Consider the following 12,039-nt stretch of genomic DNA (forward strand, 5'->3'; position numbering starts at 1 on the left):
CTGCAAGCTTCTATTGCAAGGTTGATGAACCTTGTGTTTGTTAACTTCAGTTTTGCTCAGTGTTTTAACCCTGCTTTATCTCCTGTGGCCCAGATGACACATTCACACATCTTTAGAAAATTCAGTGGGATGCTCTTCAAACAACATGTGACTTTGCACCAGGGAGGGCAGAAACTTGATGGTTTTACCTCAATCTACAGTTTTTCAATATTCCTATAGAAAGTGCTTTTCTGTGAAATGTCTGCTTTGGTTAGATCATGCAAATTGAGTGCTGGCTGCTACTTCCATAAGATGAAGAGTAAGAATAACTCAGGAATGTTTCATCATTTGTCTCTGCACTGGTCAGAAATGGTAATTTGAGCTCAAATCTACAGAAATTTAGAAAAAGAAGTTGGACACTCAGAGGATAAAAATAGAAAAAACTGCATTGGAAGGATTTTTCCAGCTAGTGAGTGAGTTTCTACCTGTAGGAGCATCGGGGGGGTAGCACGGTCGAGACGGACGGGGACGAGAAGTCATATTGCTATAAGCTGGGTGATATGGGGGGACCTTTAAATGTGGGCCGTCTTCTCCTAGGAAATGAAAGAAGGAACAGGTATCCCTAGTTAATGAGCCTAGGATTTCTAGCTCTTGAAGTTCAGATTTATCAGCTTTAGAATTATCAATATAAGTTTGGTGTTTCTGGCTGGGAGTTGGAGATACGTGATGATCATCATATGGCCAATATTTATCAGGAGTAACATTATCAAAGCCCTTTGGGAAAGGTACTCCAACTAGACAGGTTGAAAAAGGTTTGTCAAGGCTTGTGTCAGATAGACAGATGGTATCGGAGCCTGCAGACCTGGCTAAAGCAACCCAGACATTGGTCTTTGGTTGATTGACAGGTAAAGCTTCTGGTTGTGCTGCCTGTGCGACTGCTTGCGCTGTTTGAGCTGTAAGAGCCCTTTCAATTTTTTCTCCTAGAGTTTTTCCAAGTTCATTTGCCTGGATAATTGCCACTTGCTGTGGACTCCCAATTTTGTTACAGGCATCCATCATTTCAGGCACTGTGGGTTTTTCTTTTCCTAGGGCTTTGATAACTCTTTTACATTCTGCATTGCCATTATTTTCAATAATGTCCCGTATCATTATTGGGCGAGCTATATCATCGCCGCATTGTCTTTCTGCTCCTTGCGTTACCCGGCCCACAAAAGTGGTAAATGGTTCAGACGAGTCTTGCCTAATCAGATTATAGGCTTTTTCAAAACTTTCTGCAGGCTGAATTTGCAAAAAGGCTCTGCGAGCCATCTTTTTAATGTCATCTAACGCTGTTTTGGGTAAATTCACTCGATTATCATTCTGAGCATCAGGAGGGTCACCAGTCAGCTTAGACATGACAAGGGTACAAAGGTCTGCATCGGTACTCTGTCTATAAGTGGCTTGTACCCCTGTGAGCAGTCTTTTCCATTTGAGTTCCCATAGCGTATATTGTGAGTCTGTGAGAATTATACTAGCAAGATTTTTACAGTCATTTGGTGTGAGTGTATGTCCTTCCAGGATACTTTTCAGCAGTTGCTTAAAATATGGGGAGCAGATACCACGTCCCTTATTGCTTTTCGCACTTCTTTTATCTCAGGAGGTGGGATAGCCACCCGTGTTCTAGGACTGGCGGCTTGCTGGCTGAATGGCACAGGCATAGCTAGAGGATTTAGACTTTCTTCTTTGCAAATCTGGCCTCTGACTTCATCCTAGTCTGTTAGTTGAAAATTATCAAAAGATTTTTGTGAGTTTTCTAATTTGGGATTAATGCTGATGAATTTTCAGCATTTAGTGTCTCTTTTTGGGTCAGAAATCTGTTCCAAACACTGGGGGGACTCTGGAGCTGTTTGGGAACAGTTCTTTTTCGAAATTCTTTTGTGTTGGATCAAAGGGTAGGCATTTGCAGGGTAAAGACCCTGGAAATAATTTGGCAGATCAGGAAGCTAAAGATGCAGCAGAAAATGGAGTTGAAGGAGTTAATATTAACTCCAAATGAGGAAAAATTGGAAATTCCAAAGTTTAGGGAAGCAAAAAAAAAAAAGTGAATTAAAACAAGATAGGTGGCGAAAAAGATAAATGGGGGAAATAGAAACATCTTGATGGAAGACAGATAATAAAATGCTTACTAGGGAATAGCAGAGGACATGTATCAAAACGCCCAGTGGGATACTCAGGCTTTGTGCGATCATTTTTTTTAAGGAACTATGGATGCATTGCGATTTTTGGAGTAGAAAAACAAGTAACTGAAAGATGTATAATTTGCCAAAGGATAAATAAAAGGGTGGTGAGAAAAACAATATGAGAAGGTCGTGAGTTAACTCGCCGACCATTTCAAAGTATCCAAGCAGAAGTCTGCTTTGGTAAGCTCTGGATTTATTTGTAAATACCGTTTAATCCAGGAAAAAAAGAGGATATACCACATGCTGGGCAGGAGGGAGATTGTAAGAAAATAACATTTTTAAAGGCAATAAAAGAAAAACGGTGAAAGTATAAGGCTGGGAACGAAATATTACCTCATCCATTCCCGTTTGTTCCCCGACTCGTTCGCGGCTGCCCCAGCCCCTGTGCCGGCTCCGGCACGGTCCGTCTGTCCCGGTCCGTCTGTCCCGGTCCGTCTGTCCCGGTCCGTCTGTCCCGGTCCGTCTGTCCCGGTCTGTCTGTCCCGGTCCCGGCCGCCTAGCCCGCGGCCGTTCCGCTGGCCGTGCCGGCGGAAGGGGCGGGGGGTCCGTCCTGCCGTGTGCACCGTGGGTACTGCGCTGACCGCACCGAGGGGGGGGTCCCGTCTGTCCCATCCCCGGCTGCCCTGACTCTGCTCGGCTCCCGCCGCTGCAGCCGGGGTCAGTCCCGGCTTTGTCTCTGCCGGATCAGCCGCCGTGAGCCACGTGGGGCCGATCCACGCTGCAGCTCGGTCTGCACCGGAACAGCCCCTGGGGCGGTCCCGGCTGCAGACCCCGCCTTTGGAGGACTCAGACCCTGAGCTGTGCCGAGTTTCCCCGTCCTGCCCTGAGCTCCGTTCCCTTGGTAACCGCAGCTACCGGCTGCTCAGCGGAACTCTCTAAAGGAATCACCTTATCAAAACACTAAAAGTTCAGATAAAAGAAAGCCCTCTCCTGATTCTTCCTAAAAATACGGGAGAAAAGCTATAGAAGATAAAAATCCAAAAAGAATGGGATAAAGGGATTGGTCTATTTCCATTAAAAGAGGCTCCCATAGGAGGGGGCGGACCAGGGTTTGTAAATGCTCCTTTGACTTCGTCTGAGGTCTGAAATTTTAAGAAATAAATAACAGGGATACTTGGAGGATCCCATAGGCATAGCTGAAGAATTAGACCAATTTTTAGGTCCAAACATTTATACTTCAGAAGAGATGTGGTCTGTAATGAAAATAATATTTTTCTCAGGAAGAAAGGCAATTAATCACAGCAGCTGAAATAAAAGCTTAGAAAAAAAGATAATCTACGGAGACCCCCAGAGAAGAAAAAATGCCAACTGTACCTCCTGAGTGGGGTAAAAATAACGAGGAGGGGAATAAACACATGAATAATTATTGTAATTACATAATCAAAGGAATAAATGCGACAGCATATCAAAGGCGAAATGCAAAAAAAAAAGGTTTTTAAGGGACAGCTTTTCAAGGGGAAAGAAGAAACTGCAACTAAATAGATAAACAAACTTAAGAGAAATAGGAAAATGGTCCTAAGTAAGCAGAAGATGTGAAAATCTTTAAAGAGATGGGCACAGAGGAGGAATAGGGAGGTCATAAGCTCTAATTTTCTGGGGGGGACAAATACCATCTGGAGCCTGTGATAACTTTAAAAGTGGGTCCCCAAGAAGAAGAATTGGAATTTGTAATAGACACAGGGGCAGAGAGAACCTGCCTGTTAAATATTCCAAAAAGTTATAGTGTGAGCAAACATACAGTGAAAGTAACAGGGGCAAAGAGGGAAAGTTTTACATTTCTGCTCATTAAAGATGTAGTAATTGAGGGAAGAAACTAACGTTTGGATGGGAGATGTCTTATTGGTCCCAGGGGCAGGTAGCAATTTATTGGGAAGAGTCTTAAAAGTGCAATTAAGAATAGGAGTTATATCAGAAAATGGGAAAATGACAGCTAGAGTTTTAAAATTATTTAAGAGAGGATGAAGAAAAAAAAAAAAACAACAAAGAAGTTTGAAGTGGGGAAGGAAATAGGGGAAGATTAAATATCGACCCCATAGGGGTTACAATTGAGAGAGAAGATTGTCCCGTACGTGTACATCAGTATCCTGTATCTTTAGAAGGACGGGAAGGTTTGAAGCCAGTAATAGAAGGACTAATAAAGGATGGGGCATTAGAACCTTGTATGTCTCCTCATAATATCCCTATTCCCCCAGTAAAGTCTGATGGGAGTTATAGACTAGTACAAGATTTAAGGGAGGTTAATAAAAGAACTCAGACTCACTACCCAGTGGTAAAATATCTTAGACACTTAATAAATAAAAGTAGCTAGAAAACCAACCATGAGAAATTTGCAAGAATTTTATTCATTCTCCCTCCCTCTTCAAAGAGAGAGATCAGAAAATTACCTAGATTATTGAAATATTACAGATTGAGGGGTACGCACAAGTAGCAAAATTCGTGTATGAAAAAAATTGACAGAAGGAGATGATATAAAACAGACCAAAGAAGATATTGTTTAATTAAAAGAGTTAAGTTAAAACTAGCCTAAGTACCAGCTTTAAGCTTACCTTTGTTAGAAAAATCCTTTATCATTTATACATAAATACAGAAAATGGAGTAGCTCATAAAATTTTAATTCAAGAGTAAGGAAGAGTAAAAAAATATCTAGTAGCTTATATATCAAAGATGTTAGACTCAGTAAGCCACAGCTAGCCAGTAGGTATTTAACAGCTACTGCAATCCTAGTAAAAGAAAGTGGTAAGCCTACTTTTGGAAGTAATTTAGTAATTTAGTTAGGTTCACCTCGTACCATCTGAGGTGTGTTAAATTTAAAAAAAAAAAAAAAAACAAAACAGGTAAGAAGAGAAGAAAGAGAGAAGTTGAAGTAGGGAGGTGGTTAGCAAACTCTGAGATGTTAGAATGTGAAGTGATGACATCTTGGTGCTAGAAGAGAGCAGAAGTGTGAATGCGGGTTTTTGCATGAAAGGCAGGGAAGTGTCTTAACACACGGTTGTTAGGAGGTTATTCAATGCCGAACTGAGGTCCAGAAAGGGTTTAGCAGAACGGGCCCTCCTTGAAGGGAAAAGAGGAGAAGTTGACTAGAGAAAGGAAAAGAATGTCAGGAGCACCTGGGGACGCCAGGTTTGGGGTTATCAAGGTTGGGAGGTGTCTGACCGCTCCCTACGAGCGGCGGGGTCTCGGAGGCTGCGGCAGGCACCGATCCATGGGGGTGACCCGGTGGCGGTGCTGGCAGCAGAGGACACACGGGTTTGCCGGGCAGGAGCGGGCTGGCTCCGTGGCGGAACTGCCGGGGGGGCTCCCAGGCTGCCGGGGTCCCGAGTCGAGGATGGCAGCGTCGGCCCCGGTAAGTGGGCCGAGAGAGAGAAGGAAAGAGAAAGAGAGAGAGGGCAAAAGGGACCCAAGGCTGCCCCCAGGGTCCCCATGCCCCTGGCTGCTCTCCCCTGCTCCGGCCCTGCAGCGAAGTGGCAGCGCGGCATTGACAGCAAGGCCGTGAAAAGAGCGGGAGGGGGGCTAGCACTAAAAGATAAAATCAAAGCAGAGATTGCTGACTCTCCAAACCTCACAAAGTGGTTTGCTTTTCTTAAGTAAGAAGGTTTTTGGTCTTTTCTTTTGTGTGTTTTGATTGCTGTTAAAAAGAATTTTTTTGTTTTTTGGTTTTTTTTCCTGAAGAATGGGTTTGTAAGGCTAAAACAATTAAATGCTGCCCAAAAAGTTTTTAGTCTTTTCTTTTGTGTGTTTTGTTTGCTGTTAAAAAGAATTTTTTTTGTTTTTTTCCCAAAGAATGGGTTTGTAAGGCTAAAACAATTAAATGCTGCCCAAAAAGTAAAAAGCAATAGATGTGATACATCTCGTGTTAAAATTGGTCTAGCTTTTCTTATTTAACTAACTGTAACTCACAAAAAGAAGAATCTGCCTCTGCAGCTATTAGCACAGCTGGATAGAAGAAGAAGAGGGTGCTGTGGAAAAAGCTTTTAGCTTTTAGCTTTTTTTTTTAAACCCAGAAAGTTTGGAAGAAAAGTGAATGGTAAAAGTTAATGCAGTATTATCTTTCTTTTATTACTATGCTATTAAGAAGTCCTATCCAGGTACTACCGAAGCAACAATCAGAATCACGGAAAGAGGGTGAATTCATGCCAGCAGAATCAAAGGACTATCACATTTAAACCGGGTGATACCAAACTGACTTTCCAATGGGGACTGAGTGGTAATAGTTTGGCAAAAGCCAAATGATCCAAGAAATGTACAAAGAATAACACTGAATTCAGAAGTAAGACAATGCTTATACCACTGGTTTCAAGCACTGCCTGAATAAAACATCTCCTTAGGGGAGGAATACTCCAGATAGAAGGATCAAGACTGTTTTTGTGTTCTGACCTTAGCCTGAGAATTGTACAGGGGAGAAGGGGAATTACCATTTCCATCAGTAAACTTTATTTGATTCATTCCAATACTGGACATGCTAGCTGGGTTATAAGTAAATGCTTGAATTGTGAGAATAATTAGTATTGTAGTTCACAAAATTTATGCTTTTATTGCAAAAAGTGTTAAAGTAATAACTTAGCTTTGTGGATGGGAATTATTACTGCCTGGTGAATGAGAGATACCTGAAGAACCGTAAGAGACCACAGTTAAAGGGTGTCCAAACCAATTTGCCTGGAAATTATTTAAGAGAAAGTGACAAGGAAATAGAGGGCACGACCAGATTGGCCTCTGTATTTTGCCACCGAGAAGATCAAATACACCTGCTGTGGGTTGCAACCTCACAGGCCTGGGAGGTGGGAGTATAAGCCATACTGGACCTCTGTTATTCCTGTTTCTGGCACTCATTTGTTCTCTTTTCCCTTTTGGGATACCAGCAAGATTGTGTCACAAATGCTGCAGAAGGCATCACATGGAAAGAAACCAAAGTTCCTCTTTAATTACACGCACCTACGTCAACAGCCACTGTTATAACACATCCAAATTAAGAACCTGTAAGCAAAATTGAGTAAATTATTGGATTACAAGAAACTTAGGAAAAAGTAATATGTTTGGAATTGAATGTCCAAAAGGAGAGAGATGGATTTGTTTTACATTTAATCTTGAAGATACGGTTCCAGATTTGGTAAAAAAACAAATAATAAAGGAAAAGGTAAAACCAGCACAGCAATTGAATCTGTATTGACCCCAAATAATCTATTGAGTCATATTACAAGACTCCAAGCAGTTATGGAAATGATAGCAAATGGAGTTGCCCAGGCATTGGAGTTAATATAAAGTCAGCTAAGCCAAACAAAAACTGTAGTGTATCAGAATAGGTTGGCTTTACACTATTTATTGGCCAAAGAAGGGGGTGTTTGTGGAAAGTTTAATATATCAAATTGTTGAAAATTCATGACCACAGAAAAGTCATTCTAGAAAAAGCAAAAGAAATCAAAGAAGAAAAAAATATATATGCATATAATAACCCAGGTACCGGTCCAAAAATTAGAAAACAATGTTAAAACCTAGCTGGTAGGGTAATGTATTAGAAGAAATTAAGATCTTTCATTTTATGTGTTGCAACTATTTTTATATTTCTTCCTTGTGTAATCCCCTGTTTTATTTTGCCCGCATAGTCCAGAAGATGCAAGTAGATAAGAAATATTGCTCAAGCCAAATGATTTACAAAGAATAAGAGTGGGGATTGTGAAAAATGCAGGTATTTTATGATTGGCTTTTTTGAAATATTAAAACGAATATTATATGTGTTGTGTTAGAAAGTAATGCTGTATTAATTCTCTTAAGTAGTGTGTTAAATATAGTTTTAGGTTACAAAAACTGTTAAAATAGAAACGATGCTATGTAAGATACTTTTTTTAAAGAAAGGACTTGCAGTGAGATAGCGGCCACAGGGCACCTGGATCTTTCAGAGAAAAAGAATTTATTGCCCTCTTATCAGAAGAAACAAACTTCTTCCTGCCTCCAAAGCGCTGTTAGGATTAGAAGGAAGAAGTGGATGATGAGCAGACAGAATCCTGTGTTTGAATGGAATTTATGCACCATGTACGAAGTGTATGACTATGCAACAGGCTATTGCTTTTAAGGGTTAATCCTTTGTTAACGGGGGTCCTTTTTCAGGCTCGTGCTGCCCAGAAAAAGGTACCCGGACGTCCGTAACTCTTTGTTTTTGTTGTCTCATATTGTCCTAATTCAAATTGTCCAAATTATTATTACTCTAATTGTATTACTATTTTTATAACCATTTTATTACTATTAAACTTTCAAAAATTTTAAAAGCAAGTGATTGATGTTTTTCACACCAGTCTGTTAGGTGAAAATTATCAAAAGATTTTTGTGAGTTTTCTAATTTTGGCATTAATGCTGGCAAATTTTCAGGGTTTACTGTCTATTTGTGGGTCGAGAAATCTGTCCCAAACACTGAGGGGACTCTGGAGCTATTTGGGAACAGTTCTTTTTCGAAATTCTTTTGTGTTGGGATCAAAGAGCTGGCATTTGCAGGGGCAAAATAATTCTCTCTCTGTCCTGTATTTAATAAAGCAGCTGTCATATTCCAGCCTCCTCCTCCTCCTCCTCGTCGCACGGTTTGTGTGCATGGATGTGGCTGTGCAGACGAATCGTGACACAAAGTAGTCCCACTGGGTGCTAGGAGTGTGGAAGGCGAAAACGCGGAGGCACACCAGGTATCGGTTGTGCACTGTTACGCGCTGCACTGCGGAGGGATCTCTCGGTGCCGGCAGAAGGAGAGACGCGGAAGGATACGTGCAAGGCGCTGCAGTTTTCGCCTGCTGTGGTGCCGTGTATAGACGCAGCGGTGGCAGAAGTGGCGTGACAGGGCACAACGATGCCGGCTGTGGCCGGACAGCGGCACGCAGCGACTCGGGACTGGGCTGTACCAAAGCTGCGGCAAACGCAGTGGGGGGTGGCGGCGGGGCTGTGGAGATAGAACTGCGCATGCGTGCGGCTGATCCCGGAAGCAGCGCTGCGGTTCGATGAGTCGGCGTGGAGTGATATCGCTGGTGCTGGGGTTGTAGCAACTGCGCATGTGTGGGTTCCGTCACTACGGCGGCGCGGGCGGTCATCATGGCGCCGGGCGGGCCGGGGCGTGCGGGAGGTGGCGGAGCTGCAGGAACGGGAACGGGGCTGCGGCTGCGGCCGTGGAAGGGAACGCCGGGACGTCCGTGGTTGCAGGAGGCGGCGGAGCCGCGCCATCCAGCAGCTCTGAAGCGGGAGGGTGCGGTGGGGAAGGCGCGGCTCGGCCCGCCATGCAGCGGCTGCGGCAGGAGAGGGGAAACGACCACGGGCGGCGCTGATGGGAGGCTGGGCTGGAGCGCCGCGGCGCCGGCACGGGGTGCCTTGGGTGGCTGGGGCGCCCCAGTAAGACAGTCATTAAAACACCCTAAAAATTATTTTTAAAGCCCTGAAAAAGCCCTTAAGGTATCCTAAACATTTCCAGAGAATTCCTAAAAAACTCCTGTAAAAAAACCCCTAAAATATCCCTAAAAATCCCTGAAAAATCACCTGAAAGACCCTAAAAAACTGTTTAACCCCTACCTGTAACACTGTGGCCTCCAAACATCATCTCTACCTATTAATCGGGGTAACTGCAAGACCCTCAAAAACCACCACAATCACCAGCTTGAGTTGGTCTGGGCAGCACCAAATAAAATAAATTTAAAAGCTTTAAAAATAGAAAAATTAAAAATAAAAATTAAATAAAAAATAAAATAAAAAAATAAAATAAATGCTTTAAAAATGGGAAAATAAAAAAAAAAGAAAATTAAAAAATAAAAAGCTTTAAAAACAGAAAAATTAAAACTAAAAATTAAAAAAAAATTTAAAAAACTAAAAAAATGCTTAGAAATAGAAAAATTAAAACTAAAAATGAAATAAAAATGAAATTAAAAAAAAAGAAATGCTTTAAAAATAAAAAATCAAAACTAAAAAATTAAATAAAAATAAAATTAAAAAATAAAAGAAATGCTTTAAAAATAAATCAAAACTAAAAATAAATAAAAAATAAAATTAAAAAATAAAATTAAATAAAATAAATGTTTAAAAATAAAAAAATTAAAACTAAAAATTAAATAAAAAATGAAAAAAAGGTTTAAAAATAGAAAGATCAAAAATAAAAATTAAATAAAAAATAAAAAATAAAAAAATGTTTTAAAAATAAAAAAATCAAAACTAAAAATTAAATAAAAAGGAAAATTAAAAAAATAAAATAAATGCTTTAAAAATAGAAAAAGCAAAAAATAAAAATGAAATAGAAAATAAAATTTAAAAATTTTTAAAAGCTTTAAAAATAAAAAAATTTAAAAAATTAAATAAAAAATAAAAAATAAATAGTTCAAAAATAAAAAATTAAAACTAAAAATGAAATAAAAAATAAAATTAAAAAATAAAATAAATGTTTAAAAATAAAAAAAATTAAAACTGAAAATTAAAAAAAAATTTAAAAAGCTTTAAAAATAGAAAGATCAAAAATAAAAATTAAATTAAAAAACCATTTAAAAATGCTTTAAAAATAAAAAAATCAAAACTAAAAATTAAATAAAAAATAAAAGTAAAAAAATAAAATAAATGCTTTAAAAATAGAAAAAGCAAAAAATAAAAATGAAATAAAATATAATATTTGAAAAATAAAATAAATAGTTCAAAAATAAAAAATTAAAACTAAAAATGAAATAAAAAATTAAATAAAAAAATTTTTAAGAGCTTTAAAAATAGAAAGATCAAAAATAAAAATTAAATAAAAAATTTAAAAAAGCTTTAAAAATAAAAAAATAAAAACTAAAAATTAAATAAATAATGAATTTTTTTTAAAAAGCATTAAAAATAGAAAAAGCAAAAAATAAAAAGGAAAAAAAAATAAAATTAAAAAAATAAAATAAATTATTTAAAAATAAAAAAATTAAAACAAAAAATTAAATAAAAATAAAATTAAAAAATAAAAAAAGCTTTAAAAATAGAAAAAGCAAAAAATAAAAATGAAATAAAAAATAAAATTAAAAAAATAAAATAAATGCTTTAAAAATAAAAATTAAAAATAAAAATTAAATAAAAAATAAAATTAAAAATAAAATAAAAAGCTTTAAAAATAGAAAAATCAAAAATAAAAATTAAATAAAAAGTAAAAAATAAAATAAATGCTTTAAAAATAAAAAAATCAAAACTAAATATTAAATAAAAACTAAAAAAATAAAATAAATGCTTTAAAATAGATAAAGTAAAAATAAATATGAAATAAAAAATAAAATTTAAAATATAAAATAAATAGTTTATAAATAAAAATGAAAACTAAAAAATAAAAAATAAATTTAAAAAAAAAAATGCTTTAAAAAATAAAACAAAAAAATTTAATTAAAAAAAATTTTAAAGTAAAATAAAAAGCTTTAAAAATAGATAAATCAAAAATCAAATTAAATAAAAAATAATAAAAACGCTTTAAAAATCAAAAACTCAAAAGTAAAAATTAAGAAAAAAATAAAAATAAAAAAATTTAAAATATGCTTTAGAAATATAAAAATTAAACCTAAAAATTAAATAAAAAGGAAAATTTAAAAATAAAATAAATGCTTTAAAATAAAAAAATTAAAACTAAAAAAAAGATAAAAAAAAGCTTTAAAAATCGGAAAATTAAAAAAATATTAAATAAAAATTAAATTTAAAAAATAGAATTAATTAAAAATAATTTAAAAACAAAATAAAATCCGTAAGGTGCTGTAAAGTACTGTAGAAGTTCCATAAAAAAGGTAGTGTCGTAAAGCGCGACTGTCGAAAAAACGCACCTTTTACGGCAGTCGCGCTTTACGGCACCTTTTACGACACTTTTACGACAGATGCGCTTTACGGCACCTTT

Source organism: Molothrus aeneus, unplaced genomic scaffold (genome assembly GCF_037042795.1).
Source record: "Molothrus aeneus isolate 106 unplaced genomic scaffold, BPBGC_Maene_1.0 scaffold_353, whole genome shotgun sequence".
NCBI lineage: Eukaryota > Metazoa > Chordata > Aves > Passeriformes > Icteridae > Molothrus > Molothrus aeneus.